The sequence below is a fragment of the Phyllobates terribilis genome, unplaced genomic scaffold, assembly GCF_046119375.1.
Source record: "Phyllobates terribilis strain yellow unplaced genomic scaffold, ASM4611937v1 Scaffold_3__8_contigs__length_932513732, whole genome shotgun sequence".
In the NCBI taxonomy this organism is placed as follows: Eukaryota; Metazoa; Chordata; class Amphibia; order Anura; family Dendrobatidae; genus Phyllobates; species Phyllobates terribilis.
The window spans coordinates 873,844,078-873,863,291 of NW_027362763.1; the positions used below are offsets into that span (position 1 = coordinate 873,844,078).

A 19,214-nucleotide genomic window follows, 5' to 3' on the forward strand; every position below is an offset into this window, starting at 1 on the left:
CAGTGTAGGAGACATCTTCGCCTGCGTCATGGACAGGGGATTGGCATGCAAGTAGAACAGGGAAAGAGGCAGCGGCGTCAACTGCAGACACTGTTTCTGAACCCTGGTGTTCGGCCCAACTAGTCGGTTGCTTTGCCGTCATGTGCCTGAGCATGCTGGTGGTGGTCAGGCTGATAGTTGTGCTGCTGATGCAGGTATGGCAGATGTTGCAAATGGCCTTTTTTGGGCTAACTGGACAGTCTTTAAAAAAGCGCCAGACTCGGGAAGACCTAACCCTTGGACTGGCAACTTCCCTTGTGTTGGTGTTCTGGGGAATAGTTGCCCGCCTTATGTCTCTAGCCACCCCACTGCATCTTCCTGCCTGTTGTGGTGCTACGGATCCCTCCCCCTCTGCACTGCTGTCCTCGCTCTGCCTGTCACCTTTCAGGTTGGGTCAGTGACTTCATCGTCCCCCACCTCGTCTTCCACGTCCACACCCTGGTCCTCCTCCTGACTTGCTGACTTAACAACATCACTTATTGGCAACTGTGTCTCATCATCATCCACCTCTTTCGACAGTAACAGCATTTTCCACCATCACCTTCTTGTGAATGTGGCTGCTCAAATATTTGGGCATTGCTACTCATGTCCCGCTTGAAACAGGCAGGTCGAGAGGCCAGAATCTATAAATGGAAATGTTACCAGCTCTTCGGAGGGTCCAAGTGTGGGATCACTTGTCTCCGGGCACTCGGCATGGTGGGAGGAAAGAGAATCAGGGTGAGGATAATGTGGTCCAGAATCACGGCTACTGAGACTACACCGTGTGGAAGACAGGGTGGTGCTGGTAAACTGACTTGAAGCATTATCTGCTATCCAACCAACAACCTTTTACACTGGTCTGGTTTCAAAAGTGGTGTTCTGCGCCCCCCCTAAAAAGTGTAACAAGAAGCTAAGCCGACATGATGTGTGTTTTTTGTGCTCCCGCAGCAGGCACAGTTTCAAGTTTCACCTTGCCCATGGCCTCGGCCTCTGCGCTCACCATCAGCATCACATCCACTTCCCAGTCCCTTACCACACGCCTTGCCCATTTTAAATTACGTATATTTCCCAGCTTCAAAAACTTTGCAGGATTATTATCACAGTAAAATGTGCCCACCTCAGATGGACTTGTTACACTGTAGTAGCAATATAGCAATGCTATTGGATACTGGCCAAGTCTGGATGTATGTTTTCAACGCACAACTGGCGCAGTTTAAATGGTGTATAATATCATAGAATCATAGAATCATAGAATGGTAGAGTTGGAAGGGACCTCCTGGGTCATCTGGTCCAACCCCCTGCTCAAAGCAGGATTCACTAGATCATCTCAGACAGATGTCTGTCCAGCCTCTGTTTGAAGACGTCCATTGAAGGGGAAATCACCACCTTTCGTGGCAGCCTGTTCCACTCATTAATCACCCTAACTGTCAAAAAGTTTTTTCTAATATCTAATCTGTGTCTCCTCCCATTTAGTTTCATCCCATTGCTTCTAGTCTTTCCTTGTGCAAATGAGAATAAAGATGATCCTTCTACAATGTGACAGCCCTTGACATATTTGTAGACAGCTATTAAGTCTCCTCTCAGTCTTCTTTTTTGCAAGCTAAACATTCCCAAATCCTGCAACCGTTCCTCATAGGACATGGTTTGCAGACCAGTCACCATTCTGGTCGCTCTTCTCTGAACTTGCTCCAGTTTGTCTATGTCTTTTTTAAAATGTGGTGCCCAAAACTGTACACAGTATTCCAGATGAGGTCTGACCAAAGAGGAGTAAAGACCGATAATGACTTCACGTGATCTAGACTGTATGCTTCTGTTAATACATCCCAGAATTGTATTTGCCTTTTTTGCTGCTGCATCACACTGTTGACTCATGTTCAGTCTATGATCTATTAGTATACCTAAGTCTTTTTCACATGTACTGTTGCTTAGCTCTATTCCACCCATTCTGTATATGCTTTTTTCATTTTTATTGCCCAGATGTAGTACTTTGCATTTTTCCCTGTTAAAAACCATTCTGTTGGTTGCTGCCCACTGCTCCAGTTTATTTAGGTCTTTTTGAATCCTCTCTCTCTCTTCTCTAGTATTAGCTATCCCTCCTAGCTTTGTGTCATCAGCAAATTTAATCAGTTTACCCTCAATTCCTTCATCTAAATCATTGATAAAGATGTTGAACAATACAGGTCCCAGGACGGAGCCCTGTGGTACCCCACTTGAGACATTCATCCAGCTGGATGTGAAGCCATTTACAACCACCCTTTGAGTCCGATCACTAAGCCAGTTATGAATCCACCTAACAGTTGCCTGGTCCATTGCATACTTGGTCATTTTTTCAATAAGGATGGTGTGAGATACTTTGTCAAATGCTTTGCTGAAGTCAAGATATACTATATCTACAGCATTTCCCTGATCCACCCAGTTAGTGATTCTGTCATAGAAGGAAATTAAGTTAGTCTGACATGACTTGTTAGTTACAAACCCATGCTGACTCTGGTTAATCACTTCATTCTTATCCATGTACTTACATACATGTTGTTTAATAATTTGTTCAAAGATCTTTCCTGGTATAGAAGTCAGACTCACCGGCCTATAATTCCCTGGGTCCACCTTCTTCCCCTTTTTGAAGATAGGAACAACATTTGCTCTTCTCCAGTCTTCTGGGACTTCTCCTGTTCTCCAAGAATTTTCAAAGATTATGGAGAGTGGTTCTAAAATTTCTTCTACGATCTCCTTCAGTACTCTGGGGTGTAATTCATCTGGACCTGGAGACTTGAACTCATTTATGTTAGCTAAATATTTCCTCACAATCTTTTTGTTTACAGATAACTTGGATTCTTCTATTCCTTTAAAAGGACAGTGAAGATCAGTTGATGTTACATTTTCTTTCTGAGAGAAAACAGATGCAAAATAGGAATTAAAAAGTTCGGCCTTCTCAACATCCTCTCTTACCATTTCTCCATTTTCATCCTGTAAAAATCCTATAGCATCTTTGACTTTTCTTTTACTTTTGACATACCCCCAAAATCCTTTTTTATTGCTTTTGACATCTCTTGCAAGCCTTAGTTCATTGTCAGCTTTAGCTAACCTGATACGTGCCCTGCAGGATCTGCAGACTGCATTATAATCTTCTTTAGATATGCCTCCCTCTTTCGATTTAATAAACATTTCTTTCTTTCTTTTTAGCATGTGTTTAAGTTCTGTGTTCATCCATCCTGGTTTCCTTAAATGCTTCCCATTCTTCCTACTTTTCGGGATTGTTAACGATTGTGCTTTGAGAATCTCATTTTTAAAAATTTCCTATCCTTCCTGGACATTTTTGTCCTTAAGGACATCCAGCCATTGGATCCCTCCTATTCTCTTTCTGAGTCTCTTAAAATCTGCCTTTCTAAAATCTAACTTGAAGTTTGAGTCTTCACATGTCTTCCTCCTCTAGTTATCCAAAATTCTATAATAGCATGATCGCTGCCTCCTAGGGTCCCAGCCACCTTTACCTCCTCAACCATTTCCTCCCTGTTTATAAGGATTAGATCCAAAGTAGCAGATCCCCTTGTTTTCTCCCCTACCTTTTGGAAGATAAAGTTGTCAGCAAGAGAGGATAAGAATTTGCTTGACCTGTTAGTTTTACTTGAGAGAGATTCCCAACAAATGTCTGGATAGTTGAAATCTCCCATGACCACTACGTCATATTTTTTGGAGAACTTGGTCATTTGATGCATAAAGAGTTCATCCATATCTTCAGCTTGCCCAGGTGGCCTGTAGTAAATGCCTACAATGGTGTCCTTTCCGTTGTTCTCTCCTTGTATTCTTACCCAAACAGTTTCCACAGAACTCCCAGTCTCTGAAGCTTCAATCTCTGTGCAGATATACGCTTTTCTAACATACAATGCGACACCTCCTCCTCGTTTATCAAGTCTGTTTCTTGCAAATAAGTTGTATCCTTTTAGCCTTTTATTCCAATCATGTGTATCGTCCCACCAAGTTTCAGTGATTCCAATGACATCATATTCCTTTTCCTGCATTAGTAGTTCCAATTCTCCTTGTTTGTTGCCCATGCTTTGTGCATTTGTATAAAAACATTTTAGTTTGTGATTGGTTTCTCTTCCTCCCATATTTTTATTATTTAAATTGTTTTGTCTTTGTTCTTCCTTTCCACTTCCAGTAGCAGAGATCTCAATAGTATTTGTCAGCTGTATAGCTTTTTCTGGCCTTTTGCTTCCCTTCCCACATTGTTCTAGTTTAAAGCTCTCCTGATGAGTGTAGCAAGGCGACTTCCAAATACATGTTTTCCAGTCTTCGTAAGGTGCACCCCATCTCTAGCAAGTAGTCCATCGTATAGGTAATTCATTCCGTGATCCAGAAATCCAAATCCTTGTTGACGGCACCATCGACGTAGCCAGTTGTTCACCTGTAGAATCTTATTCCACCTCATTGTTCCATGGCCATCCACTGGGAGGATGGATGAGAAGACCACCTGCGCTCCCAATTCTTTCACTTTCTTGCCTAAGTCTTCAAAGTCACTGCAGATGGTTTCCAGGTCCTTTCTTGCGGTGTCATTTGTCCCCACATGTATTAGCAGGAATGGGTAGTGATCTGTAGGTCTGAAGAGTCTTGATATCCTGTCAGACACATCTTTAATTTTTGCTCCTGGAAGACAGCACATTTCTCTTGAGGTTATGTCTGGTCTGCAGATAGCGGCCTCTGTTCCTCTTAACAGGGAATCCCCCATGACCACCACTCTCCGTTTTTTCTTCACAACATTCTTCTTTCTCCATCCAGGAGGATTCTGAGGGCTTACAAGGTTATTCATTGCTGGCAAAGTCTTATCTTGCTGTATTTCTTCATGGTTCTCCTGCGAGAGAGCCTGGTACTGGTTCCTGAGCAGTATGGGTGCTGACTGCCTCTCGATCCTCCTGCTTCTGTGGGTCACATGCTTCCATTCCTCTGTTTCGTCAGGTGCAGTTCGAATTTCTTCTCTTTCTGAATCATGAAGAGATAATTCTGCTCTGTCTAAGAACTCTTCACCTTCCTTAATGATTTTCAAGGTAGTCAACCTCTCTTCTAGATTTCGCAACTTTTCCTCCAACAGGGACACAAGCTTGCATTTCTGGCATGTGAAGTTTTGCTTTTCCACTGGCAAGTCTGTGAACATGTAGCAGGATATGCAGCTCACCAAATGGCTCCTGGACTCTTCCATGTTCTTACTGTTAATGTTCTGAAAACAGTGAAAAAAGCTTAACAATGCAGACAGATTTGGTTGATTGAAAAGCATGCAGACAGATTTGGTTGATTGAAATAGCATCGCTGTATAGTGCAAGCAGTGAAGAAAGTCCATCTGAGGTGTGCTAAATTTGCGCGGTTTACCGATGTCCTCTTTTCAGCTCCAACAGCCAAAATCCAGTGTTCTTTGAGCTCGCGGAGACTCTTCACTTACCCCAAAATGCAGTGGGAATATGCAAATTATCTCCTCAGAACTCCTCCCCTGGTTTATTTTGAGGCTGAGAAAACTTTGCAGTATTTGTATCGCAGCAAATTTAGCACACCTCAGATGGACTTTCTTCACTGCTTGCACTATACAGCGATGCTATTTCAATCAACCAAATCTGTCTGCATGCTATTAACTTGAGCAGCTTGAGCAATATAAATGGCGTATAATATCTCTTTTCACTACAAATGGCATAAAATATTTTGACGCTGAGAAAACATTGCAGCAATTGTATCATAGCAAATTTAGAACACTTCAGATGGACTTTTCCACTGCTTGCACTATATAGCGATGCTATTCCAATAAACCAAGTTTATCTGTATGATTCTAAAGCACAACTTGAGCAGTATAAATGGCGTATAATACCTCTGTTCACAACAATATGCAGGATTAAGAGCAAAAAAAATATTATTATCGCTGAGAAGGGCTTTTATTATGAGTTCCAGCAGCAGAAAGAACATGCAATGAACCCTGCCCTGTCCTACACTCTGCCTCCAGCACAATCTCTCCCTACCTAGTGCTAACAGCAGTATTAATATTGATTAGAATTAACCCTAATAGGGGCTGTTGTTGCAGATGAAAGAAATAAAACTGGTGTCAAATCACTGCCTACCCGCAGCTAAAACTCTGTCCCTCGTTCTGTCCTACTCTGCCTGTTTCAGGGGTAGACTGTGATGAGTTTAGGGTCCCAGGTCTTATATAGACCTGACGATACTATGAGGCCAGCCAATCACAGAAATGCCACTACCAACATGGCTACGGCATTACAGTGACTGGCAAACAATCCCCACATGCTTATTGGCTGTCTAAAAATCGCCAAACATGCAGGGGCCTCGAGCTTCCGACCGAGCTATCAAAGAATACTCATCGAGTAATAAGCATCTTGAGCACACTGATGTTCGAGCGAGTCATGAGCATGCTCACTCATCACTAATCAGTTGTCTTTTCTCATACACAAGGAAAAGAAGGATGGCCACAAAAAAAGGGGGAAGAGGGGAAAAGTGACCAATGCAATGGGCCTCACAATACTATCAATTTAACTTACAATGGCCTCTAAGGGGTCACCATAAGTTTAACGTAATTCCAGGTTACGATGATGCTGCGTAACGGTGGGAGGACAGTAGGCATTGGCACTATTGTATCTGGCTGATTACAGTAGAGTACACGTATCGTAGTGGAGTCTATGCAGCATACTGGTAAAGCCTGGATAGTTGTTGCAACTGAAGCGAGCGGAAAACGGTGAGGATGCCTCCGCTGAGTACTATGCTGGGAAGTCTCAATGTCAAATGTTATTGCATAAACATAATTCATGAAAAAAAAAGATGCGCACACAGTACTGAAGAGGTGCTGGCTAAAGGAGGTAAGATCCAAGCAATCACTTATAGATAATAGCCGCACTCAAATTCTTGGTTGCAAAGAGTGATACTTTTATTACAATCAAAAGGCGGTGAAGGTAGAGATATACGTCCGCGCAGCTGAAAAATCCTCAAATCAGGAACATATAATAAAATCCTTGTTTATTGGTAAATGCCTACGCGTTTCTGGGTGTTCCACACCCCTTCATCAGGGCACCAACAGATATATCTACCTTCACCGCCTTTGGATTTATTCTGGTCCTGTGGGACACCTATTGGAGATCCGCTGCAGCTGCCTTTTATATATTATGGTAGTTGTGTCCTCACACAACCCAACCAGGTGAGAACCACCTTTTTACTAGTATTCCCTATGTCTACAGGTGTAACCCTATTGGGCTTTGCGCTCTCTCTCTCTTTGGCTTTTATTACAATACAACACCACACCGAAGAAAAAAGGTGCTTAGTAGCGATACATGACGTTTCGACCTGGATAGGCCTTTTTCAAAAACATTGCTAAAAGAGAGAATTAAGATACATTAATAGGGTGTCATAGAAATTAAAGAAAAGTTTTATATTTACATATATACAAATATACATAGTTACACCATTTACAAGTAAATAATCATTTGAGAGTACACAGCCAGACGCAAGTAGTAGTAAAAGGGGTACTAGGGATAGGGAAAAGGGTAGGAGGCTCAATAATGCAGGGGATGAGAGTTATCGTGTTGGAGTATAGTTCCTACTGGTACTCCAACACGATAACTCTCATCCCCTGCATTATTGAGCCTCCTATAGATCCCACTGGTGCTTCAACAGCAATCTCTTATTTTTGATTTCTTATTTCTCCAGGCTTTTTCCAAGCCAGTATTTCCATTTATCCACTAAGCTTTATCCCCTTTGGATGCAGTATATAGGTTAGTATGTTTGGATATTGAGTGCCCATATTTTTACTATTGTGATATATTTCATCTAGGGACATATAGGGATCCCCTACCCTTTTCCCTATCCCTAGTACCCCTTTTACTACTACTTGCGTCTGGCTGTGTACTCTCAAATGATTATTTACTTGTAAATGGTGTAACTATGTATATTTGTATATATGTAAATATAAAACTTTTCTTTAATTTCTATGACACCCTATTAATGTATCTTAATTCTCTCTTTTAGCAATGTTTTTGAAAAAGGCCTATCCAGGTCAAAACGTCATGTATCGCTACTAAGCACCTTTTTTCTACGGTGTGGTGTTGTACTGTAATAAAATTATCACTCTTTGCAACCAAGAATTTGAGTGCGGCTATTATCTATAAGTGATTGCATAAACATAGGCAGCCTAAGGATTGAGGGGTTATAACTAGTGTTGAGCGAATTTGTTCGGCATTTCAAATTCGTGCTCAGGATTCCGGATTGTTCGCGCCAAAAAAATCGGCTCCGTCCACGAACATCTCTGATTTGCCACGCTGTCACGCAGATGACATCTGCGTGACAGCGTGGCAAATCAGGGATGTTCGTGGGCAGAGCCGATTTTTTGGTGCGAACAAGCTGGAACCCCGAACACAGACACGAATTTGAAATGCCGAACAAATTCGCTCAACACTAGTTATAGCATCACAACAACTAAAGGCATATCACTAAGTTATGCCACCAAAAGTTGATCAGTGGGGTTTTGAACAATGAAACCTCCATCAATCATGAGAATTCTGTTCATCTCTGCAAGCCGGCATTCCTAGACACCAGTAAAGGAAAAGACTGTCAGAATTGGTGGGGTTCGCAAAGAACAAACACTCACTGATCATAAAATTGTATATTCTAGCGGCAACACCATCACTTTGTGAGAATTAAATACCCGTTTAAGTTCTATTTAAAACCTACTTAATTGTATATATAGCAAAAGACTGTTTGAATCGGTGGGGTTCCCAAAGATAAGACCCTCTCTGATCAAAAAATGATGGTATATCCTACCGGTATTATCATCATCACTTTATGAGATTTAAATACCCCTTTAAGTTTTGTATAAAGCTCACTCAGTTTTATAAGGCTATGTGCCCACGATGCAGAATTTAAGCAGAAAATTTCCGCAGCGTTTCTGCATGTCCTTGCCAGTAAAAATGCTTGCGGATTTTACAAGCGTTTTTGCAGCGTTTTTACATGCGGATTTGACTTGCGTTTTTCAAATGCATTGTGACCTCAAATGGACATGCTGCGGATTTTTCAGCTACGGAAAATTCCGCAGCATGTGCACAGAACATGCAGATTTTCATTGGGGATCATGGGGCACGGATTACCAAGCATTTTTAAAGCATTTAAGCTGCGGAAATTCCACATCAAAAACGCTTGAAAAACGCATAGTGGGCACGCGACCTTACAAAAGACTAACACACACAGTCGTCAGACCGTTCACTATGCTCATGTGAAGCGCACCGTGACACAGATCTCATACAGATGAACTTGCCAGACAGATAAACCTTGATAAAGGCTGAGGCCGAAACGTTGGTCATACATCTGTCTCATGAACAATTTATTGTCTGAATAAATACCTTGATTTGCATCAATATCCTAAACGTTTTCTTTACTATTAGAAAGACTAAGAAGGTTCTCAAAAGGTATCATTGATCATAAAGTGATGGCATATCCTACAGATATTTCTATCACTTTTTGAGACACACCATTCCCTTACACATCTCGCTTCTCTCAACACTCTATTGCCATTTAGCTGTGAACTGTTTTGTTTTTTTATAGAACAGATCTGGTAAAACGTGATTACCAGTTTCCAGTTGCTCCTTCTGACAGATGTAAGAAATTGGAACTTGCTTTATCTTTCTGTGCTTCTTTGATTTCTGTAATCTTCCATTTTTTTTAAGTTCAGGTTGACATTTTTGGGGCTTCAGATCCAGCTTTCCAAACTGATATGGTTTCAATGAACAATGTTCATCCAAGAAACAATTAGCACCATAAGTTGAGGGACCATTATGTTTATATTTACCAGCCAATAGGCTGATAAACAAATGTAGCAATCATTAATCTGAGTATTAATTCATTTCATACCATGACAATACAAACCTTCCAATGGCTTGTCCTGTGTTAAATAACAACAGCACAGAAGGGAAGGAGGAGGCGATCTGTGAGCATCCACTCCAATGCTATAATTTCACAGGTTGCCTGCCCCTCGTTCACCTAGAGACAATGGGCCACTCATTGATATCAACGTAGCCTCGTACCACCAGTGACTAGCTGCGGCAGTCATATCTCAATATTCATCATTGGAGCTTAGTAAACAGGACCGGCAAGGCATCATCAGTATCACTCCTTTACTTCTTTTAAACCATTGGCAGCTACAGGTTTTACTTTTTACAAAATCAGAAAACTTTTAAAAGTGGTGAAGTGGAGAAAAGCAAAGTTCACACATCTAATTTCTGATGTTTTTTACACTGTTAAGCAAATCTAGGAAAGTAAAAAAAAAAAAAAAGAATTTGGATCAAACTGTATAAGCCCACCTGCCATTTTTACAAAGACCTCTTTAAGGCTATGTGCCCACGAAGCAGAAATGCCGCATATTTTTTCCGCTTCTCCCTGGCAGGAAAAACGCATGCGGATTTTACATGCGTTTTTCCTGCCAGGTAGAAGCGTTTGTCAAGCGTTCTTCACTTGCATTTCTGCATGCGGGTTATCAAGCGCTTTTCCAAGCGATTTTAGCATCACTTGGAAAAGTGCTTGACAATTTGTTCACACATATAAATCCATGCAACCGGCATGGATTTATATAGTGTGACCAAGTTAGTTAAAAAAAAAAAGAATAAGAATGGTAAAAAATAAAAAATAAAGATTATACTTACCTTCCGATGTCCTCTCCGCTCCGTCCGGTGTCTTGGGCGGCTCGCGGTGGTGTGAAGGACCTGCGGTGACGTCATTCAGTCATGTGTCAGGTCACATGACTCAATGACATCATGGCAGGTCCTCCACAACACCGTGACCCATAGAGCAGACAAGACGGAGCGGAGAAAACACCGGGGGACATCGGAAGGTAAGTATAATCTTTATTTTTTATTTTAAATTCTTTTTTTAACAGGTTTTATGGTACCCGAGTCTGGAGGAGAGTCTCATCTTCTCCAAACCCGGGTACCATCCGCACATAGAATCGCATAATATCCGTGTGTACAAATGTACTGACACGGATATTATGCGTTTCAATGCAAGTCAATGGCGGCAATTACGCTGTGTGTCCGCAAAATTATCATTGCGTATTTTTCCACAATGATAATCAGCAGCGGAAATCTCCGCAGCATGTGCACCACATGCGGATTATCATTGGGGACCATGGGGCACGTATTACCAAGCATTTTTTAAGCGTTTTTGCTGCGGAAATTCCACGGCAAAAACGCTTGAAAAACGCATAGTGGGCACACAGCCTTAGGATTTGTACATAAAGTTACAAAATAGTAAATCACAGGCACTGAAGCTTCTATAAGGATTTTCTGCTAGAGTCCTAAGTGGGAAATCTGCTTAACAATGTTTATGGTAATGCTATTTACATAAGCCCTTAAAGAAAACACTTTAAAGGAGTTTTCCCATGAACAAAGTTCATTTTAATCAATAGATCTTGGAATAATAATAAATTCCACAATTGGATGTGTTAAATAAAATGTTCCTGTGCTGAGATAATCTTATATATGTGTCCCTGCTGTGCACTGTGTAATGGCTGAGTCTCACCATAGAGACACATGTATAAGATTATCTCAGCACAGGAACTTTTTTTTTAACATATCCAATTGTGGAACTTATTTTTAACCCAAGATCTATTGATTAAAATGAACTTTCTTCATTGGAAAACCCCCTTTAATGATGTCACAAATGTTGGGAGAAATAGGCATTACCGTATTTTTCGTACTATAAGACGCACTTTTTTCCTCCAAAATGTTGGAGGAAAATGGGGGGTGCATCTTATGGTCCGAATGTTGGGGGGCTGTATATATATGTGGGGTGTGGGGGGAGCGGTAGCGGTGGAGTGTGGGGGGAGCGGTAGAGGAGTGGGGCACAGGAGGCAGCAGCCGCCCGCTGCAGCCTACACTGTCCCCGCTGCTAAAGAAAATGAATATTCACTGCTCCCCACGCCCATGGGGCGTGGGGAGCACTGAATATTCATGCTCCTTAATAGCGGTACACAGTGTAGCATTGCTGCGGCTCCTGCTGCTGCCGGAATCGCCTGTGCCACCTGTTAAAGGGCATGAATATTCAACCACTCTCCACGCCCAGGGCGTGGGGCAGGGTGTGAATATTCATGCCCTTTAATAACCGGGCACACGCGATAGCCGGCAGCAGTAGGAGCCGCAGCGTGGCTACGCTGTGTGTCGGCTATGAAGAAGAGTGAAGTTACTGCTCCCCGTGCACACAGTCCCGGCGTGGGGAGCAGTGACTTCGGCAGCTGATCTCTCCTTGTGAGCCGCGCATGGCAGTGACACCATGTGCGGCTCACATGGAGAGATCAGTGCAGGCAGACAGGATGCAGCGGTGGAGGAGAGAAGAAAGATGAGTGGGAGTGTTTATTTTTTTTATGTGCAGCATGATGGGGATCAGGGGGACTATGCATACCAGGATAAAGATTAGGGGTGCCATGCATACCAGGATGGGGATTAGGGGTGCCATGCATACCAGGACAGGGATGAGGGGTGCCATGCATACCCTGACAGGGATGAGGGGTGCCATGCATACCCTGACAGGGATGAGGGGTGCCATGCATACCAGGACAGGGATGAGGGGTGCCATGCATATCAGCATAGGGATGAGGGGTGCCATGCATACCAGGATAGGGATGAGGGGTGCCATGCATACCAGGATAAGGATGAGGGGTGCCATGCATACCAGCACAGGGATGAGGGGTGCCATGCATATCAGCATAGGGATGAGGGGTACCATGCATACCAGGATGGGGATTGCTGTGCCATGCATACCAGGATGTGGATTGCTGTGCCATGCATACCAGAATGGGGATTGCTGTGCCATGCATACCAGGATAGGGATTAGGGGTGCCATGCATACCAGGATAGGGATGAGGGGTGCCATGCATACCAGGATAGGGATGAGGGGTGTCATGCATACCAGGATAAGGATGAGGGGTGCCATGCATACCAGGATGGAGGGGTTCCATGCATACCAGGATGGAGGGAAAACAGGTATACCAGGATGGGGATGAGGACAACGTATAAAAGGAAGGGGGGGGCATATATACCAGGATGGGGGATATTGTCAGAATTGGGGGACATTACCCCTATACCAGTGTCAGCAGAAGACCCCCTCCCCCTTAAAAGTGCATCATGACCACATTTTTTGCTTAAATTTTTATTTTTATTTTCCTCCTCTAAAACCTAGGTGCGTCTTATGGTCCGGTGCGTCTTATAGTCCGAAAAATACGGTATTTGTTTATAACTGGAAGCATCAGATATCCTAACATAGTAGAGAAATTATCTTTATTTTCCTTACGTACATAGTGGTAGATAAATCATATACTCGGCCGGTGGACATTTATACATTTTATGTTGCTCTTCTCCTCTTGAACAAAAGTCAATACCCTGTAAAGTCATTTTTCATACTTATCTGGTTGAGTCACATTTTAAAAAAAGGAAATATTGTCTTTTTTCCCACTTTAATACAAGCTAAAGTTAATGGAAAACTGTTTTTTGAAAGACATATCATGTTAATCTCCTGAGAAGCAGGTGGTCCTGGTCCAGCATCACAGGTATATCTATTTATAGGGCAGTGCAAATCTCCAGCACCGTAAAATGCCCTGTGTGGCCTTCATACTGTGCATAATATAGATATAGGAACAATGTGAATCCCATTTATTTATATGACTAGTGCCGGGGAACTTACTGGTCTCTCATGCTGAAGCTAACACGGCTGGTGATGAAATCACTTAACATTGCACATTAATCATAAACTAACGATATTCATATACTGACACTTTATTAGAATTTCCTTAAAGCCGTTTTCCATATTTAAATATCTTATCAAAGTTATAAAGAAATCTTAATTCACGATAAAAATCACAATTTGGCTATTTTTTAATAAACAAAGCACAATAGGCTGAGTAGAAATACAGTGGCTTGGCTCTTAACAGTTTATAATACTTTTATCTTCCCTAGTGATGCTGCAGTAACACATCTGAGACACAGAAAAGATTTCTTGTAACATTACTCAGTTTTCATTGTATCAGACAAAGTAGAATCAAAGAAAAGGAGGACATTTAATTTTTCGCACATTTTCTGTGTTTAGCAGAATTGTACAAACATTTTCCTAAAGGAGAACCCAAGATGATTGCCACAAGTAAGTAAGCAGGGACTGCTTGAGATCAGCTCCTATAGCCAAGGGAAGCGGCAACAGCCACACATTCTAAATCCATCCATTATAAATCCATGTCCCCAAGTGTAAGACTATAGAGTTTAGAGCTTAGTAAATATGATATTCATCAATAAACATTGCATTAAAGGGGTTATTCAGCCTTACCATACTGAGGACCATCCCTTGGATTGGTCATCAATATCTGATCTTTGACGGTTTGATGCTCGGCAGCCCCACTGATCAGGTGTTTTCAGCTTCTGCAAGAAGCAAACAGCAGCACTGATCACTGTATAGTGTCCTTGACCGAGAATTGAAGATCATATACTATTCAATACAATGAAAATATTGCTACTTTCAGCTTGAAATACTAGCTGTTGTCACGCTCGCAGATGGCGCACGTGGTTCGTGGACCCACTGTGCCACAGGGCCGGGTCTGCCTAGGTGTTCTCAGGAGTTCCTGATGATAGAGACAAACTCGGCTGCAGGTAGCCGCCAGGTACCGCTCCCAGGCAGACCTCGGAAGTGCAGCTGCCGATCCCAAGTGGTCGGGTTTGCAGGACGGGGAGACGTGACCGGAGTCACTGCCAAGCAAGCTTCAGAGACTGATGGATTGTACTGACAACTTGGATCTTGAAGATAACTGTATGTGTGAACAAGAACCTATCAGGAAACAGTTTGGAAGCTGGCGGGACTAGGACCAGGGACTACAGATTCAGGACTGGCCACACCAGAGCCAGGAGTTCGGGTTCAGGTACCTCCAATGCGGTTTCAGGATTAGCACGCGGATACCGCCGAAGCGGCCACAGGATAAAGAACACACTATACTATACTAATGGAACAACATAGGAAAGGGATCAATTATAACAGACAAAGAATGGGGGACCTGGCAACATACAGTTGCACACACCAACACTTCTAATACAAAACTTTAGGGGTTGCTCAAGCACCTCCTTATTGGGGATGGTGCATCTTATACAAGATGCCTCCCAGTCATTGGCTGGGAGCCATCTTGCAGGTGACTCATTCACTAAATGCTTCCCAGCTGTTGGCTGGGGGCATTTTACTATGTGTGCGCTGCCCCTTTAAGGGCTGGGGAGCATGAGCACGCACTGCTGGAACACATTGCTGCGTGCACAGGGGAAGGAGGAGCATCGCGAGGACGCCGCTGTGGCCGTAGCGGTGAGTATGCCGGTGCTCCTGCATGGAGAGAGGAGGAGAACCATGCGGAGGCGCCGGCTATGGACGTTACAGCTGTAAGCTACATCAGGTAGAAAACATTTAGCTAAATACAGTGCATCCTACATAAAGAATAAATACTGATGCACTACTACTAGTAAATGTGCCCCAATGTCCTCACAACATGTAAATATAATGCAACCAGATGAACAGGTGTAGAACGGTTTTGGGGAGCAAAACAAACAAAAAAAGCCATATTTTACTAATTCTGTGCAAAGGCTATATATTTTTACATTGTCAATAATTACATTAAATTATACGAAGATTGAAGACCTGTCTTGTGCAGAGTTACTTGACTGGTAGTTACATTGGCATACAGACCTAGCAGGTTTCACTGACAATTCCTAAAGCCGTCTTTAATGACCGATATCCAGCCAACATATTTAGTGGTATTTTTATTTCTGCTACATTCCTAAGCACTCTATGAGTCCGCTAGTGAATTCACGTCCTCAGATTACCTGGATGTAACTGAACTGGCTTTTTCCTTCAATTTAAAATAAAGACTGGATCCAGAGTGAAAGCAAAACCAAACAATACCCTGTCTGGCAGAGTACTGAGTTATTCCAACATGTTCCAAACTTTTACGCAACAATTAGATACTCTATGGTTTCACCACAAACCGGCACTGAAATGCTTCCAACTATCCAGAGTGAGAAATCTGTAGAGGTAAAGTAATTCTTACAAAGTCTTTCAAAAAGTCAGCAAAAAAAGGAGTGTATGGCATCACTTTATGGATGGTGGAAGACAGAACATTCCGTGATGGACAATCTGCAACTGTGTTTATTGGGACTTGATATTATTAGTGGTATGAAACAGATCCCAGCCGTAAGGAAAGTGACAGTCAAGTCTGGTACAAATACTGGACTACGCAGCATACCCTGAATGACCACGTTTTTAAAGACACCCACCTTTACACAACTGGAGCTTCACTGTGTGGATCTCGGAGTGCAGCATAAAATCAACAGATTACGTTGTCCACTGAACATTTTCAGTATTGAATTCACTGAAGAATGGGAAAATCAAGCGGTCTGAGACAAGACATGACCAGCAGTGCTAGACTAGCTGGGGCCAGTATTTAAAAAAAAAGTGACTACCTACTGGGATTTTCTCGTGTAATTGAGGAAAAACATCTAGTAAAAGGAGATGCTATTCATGCAAACTCGTGGCTGAAGGAGGTCAGAGGAGGATGTAGAGAACCATTCTGATGAACAGGTGATGCACAGTCAAACAAATCAAGAGACCTGAACTGGAATGTAAATTGGTGTGCATGCAGCATGTAAGAGCATGCTCACACATGGCCACTAAACAGAAAAAAACAAAGACAGAAACACAATACACAAATACACTGAAATAAATAAATAAATCGCAATAGTGCATGAAAATAATAAAGGGTACTTAGTTAACATAATTTTGATCAAAATAATGCGAAAGCCATCCCACCACGTCACGGTGACCCTTATGGGACAGTCCTAACTGTAATATTTATAACCTTACCGTTTGTCAAGTGACATGCATGTGGATAAGAGCAGAGAGACTGAACCAAAACAGTGGACATAGAGACATGGGGAGCAAGGTGAATAAGCTTTCCAGCTCAAAGAAAGGGCAGCCACACCCTTATATGTGGTTGTACACATTAGACTGAAAAAACCAAGAGACCTGAACTAGAATGTAAATTGGTGTGCAAGCAGCAAGTAAGAGCATGTTCACAAATGGCCACTAAACAGAAAAAAACAGAAATACAATACACAATTTGCATTATTTTGATCAAAATGATGTTAACTAAGTGCCCTTTATTATTTTCATGCACTATTGTGATTTATTTACTGCAGGGTATTTGTGTATTGTATTTCTGTCTTGGGTTTTTACAATCAAACAAATGTAGTCCGATACAATGCTGGTCCTCCAACTAGCATATCTGAATGTACAACCCGTCACTCCTTAGAACGGATGTGCTATAAGGCAGATGACCAGTTTGAAAATCATTGCCGTCCAACGGATACAGAAAGATAAGACAAGTGGGTAAAAGAAAAATTGAATCACTAAGTAGTGGAAAACACTGACTGGTCAGATGAATCCAGTTTAGGTTGGTGGAGGTGGATTAACGTTTTCTTGACACACCCTGGATCCTCTGATATATGTGAATGGTCATATATACAGTATATATACGCATTGTGACAACAAAGTCCTTCATGACAGCTGTGTACCCTATTGCAGAAGGACGATTTTAACAATGCTACAAAGGTGGCATAGTTATAGATTGCAGCCAGGAACATGATGAGATTTTTGGGTTCTCAGTAGTGTTGAGCATTCCGATACTGTAATATCGGGTATCGGCCGATATTCGCGGTATCGGAATTCCGATACTTAATTCCGATACTTTTACAATATCGGATACCGGAATCGGAAGTTCCCATAATGCCTGCGCTCTGTAGTGTCTGTGAAGGATGACAAGTTGGATGGCAGCGCGATCCAGCCTGTCATCAGAATGCCATCCCAGCGGGGGAGAATTCTCCTGATTGTTTAAAAGCCGGCGGGCGGTATAAAGCCGCCGGCTTTTAAACAATCACACAGCCCCATACTGCTTCCCCGCAGCCTCCCACCCCGATCCTCCGCTCCCCTCGCCACCTCCCATCCCGATCGTAAGTTAGGACCGGGCGGGGAGCGCAGCACCAAGGAGCGAAGGACCCGGGCGGGGAAGCCGGCAGTGAAAAGACTTCACCGCCGGCTTTCCCGCCGGTTATTTCAAATGAACAGCTGAGGTATCAGGTGATGCCGATCAGCTGTTCATTTGAAGTCGCCGCGTTGCCCTTAGAGGGTTCATGTGAGTTCATGCTTGACTGCATGAACTCACATGAACTTTCCCACGGCCGCACAGGTCAGCCTCACCTCCCAGACCATCAGCCCGTCATGATTAGTGTGTGTGCGGGGTGTGTGTGCGGGGTGTGTGCGCGATGTTTGTGCGGGTGTGCGCGGTGTCTGTGCGATGTGTGCGGGTTGTGTGTGCGGGGTGTCTGTGCGATGTGTGCGGGTGTGTGCGGTGTGTGTGCGTGCAGGCAGACATAGGCCGATGTGACACTACTACTCCCATCGGCCTATGTCTGTCCCCCGTCCACTCCTGCCAGCAGGATCAGCTCGATGGGAGCAGTAGTTCCCATCAGACTGATCCTGCTATTTAAATTGCCCTACTGTGTCCCCAATAAATGTTAAATACATGTCATTGGTGGCCAGTGGTTACCTAAAAGAAATTAGTTCATACATTACCTGTCCCCGCCGATCGCCACCTAAAATAAAGTAAAAAATAAAAAACTACACCTATACTCACCAAGACACCTAATTCCCCGAAGCCATCGATCTCCTGTAATAAAATATAAAATAATAAACCACAACCTTATCCTTACCCCTCCGTAGTAGTCCACGAGTGTCCCACGAAGATCTCCAGTTCAGAGCAGCCACATAGAATGTGACCGCTCTGAACCGCTGCCGCCGCTAGAATGACAGCATAAGCGGGTTCACCGGAGTTCAGGCAGCGCTGCTCCGGTTAGCTGCTTTACGGCCCTGCTGTATAGTGAGAAATTCCCACGGTACAGCAGTGCCGTAAAGGAGGTCTCCGGAGCTGCGCTGACTGAATGCACTCCGGTGACCTCAGTCAGTGGCTCCCGCTGCCGGGAGCGGACGTGTTCCCGGCAGCGTGAGCTTACAGCAGCCATGCACAGCTGTCACCATCTCCAGATGTGACAGCTGTGCATGGGAGATCAGCGCAGGAACGTGGACAGGTAACTATTATTTTTAGTAAACTA

At 43.2% G+C, this 19,214-nt stretch overlaps 1 protein-coding gene across 1 annotated transcript in view; it reads right to left on the reverse strand.

Moving 5' to 3' along the window:
• TTC27 (tetratricopeptide repeat domain 27) overlaps positions 1 to 19,214 on the reverse strand; it is a 552,249-nt gene that overhangs the window by 146,576 nt on the left and 386,459 nt on the right. The window lies entirely within an intron of this gene.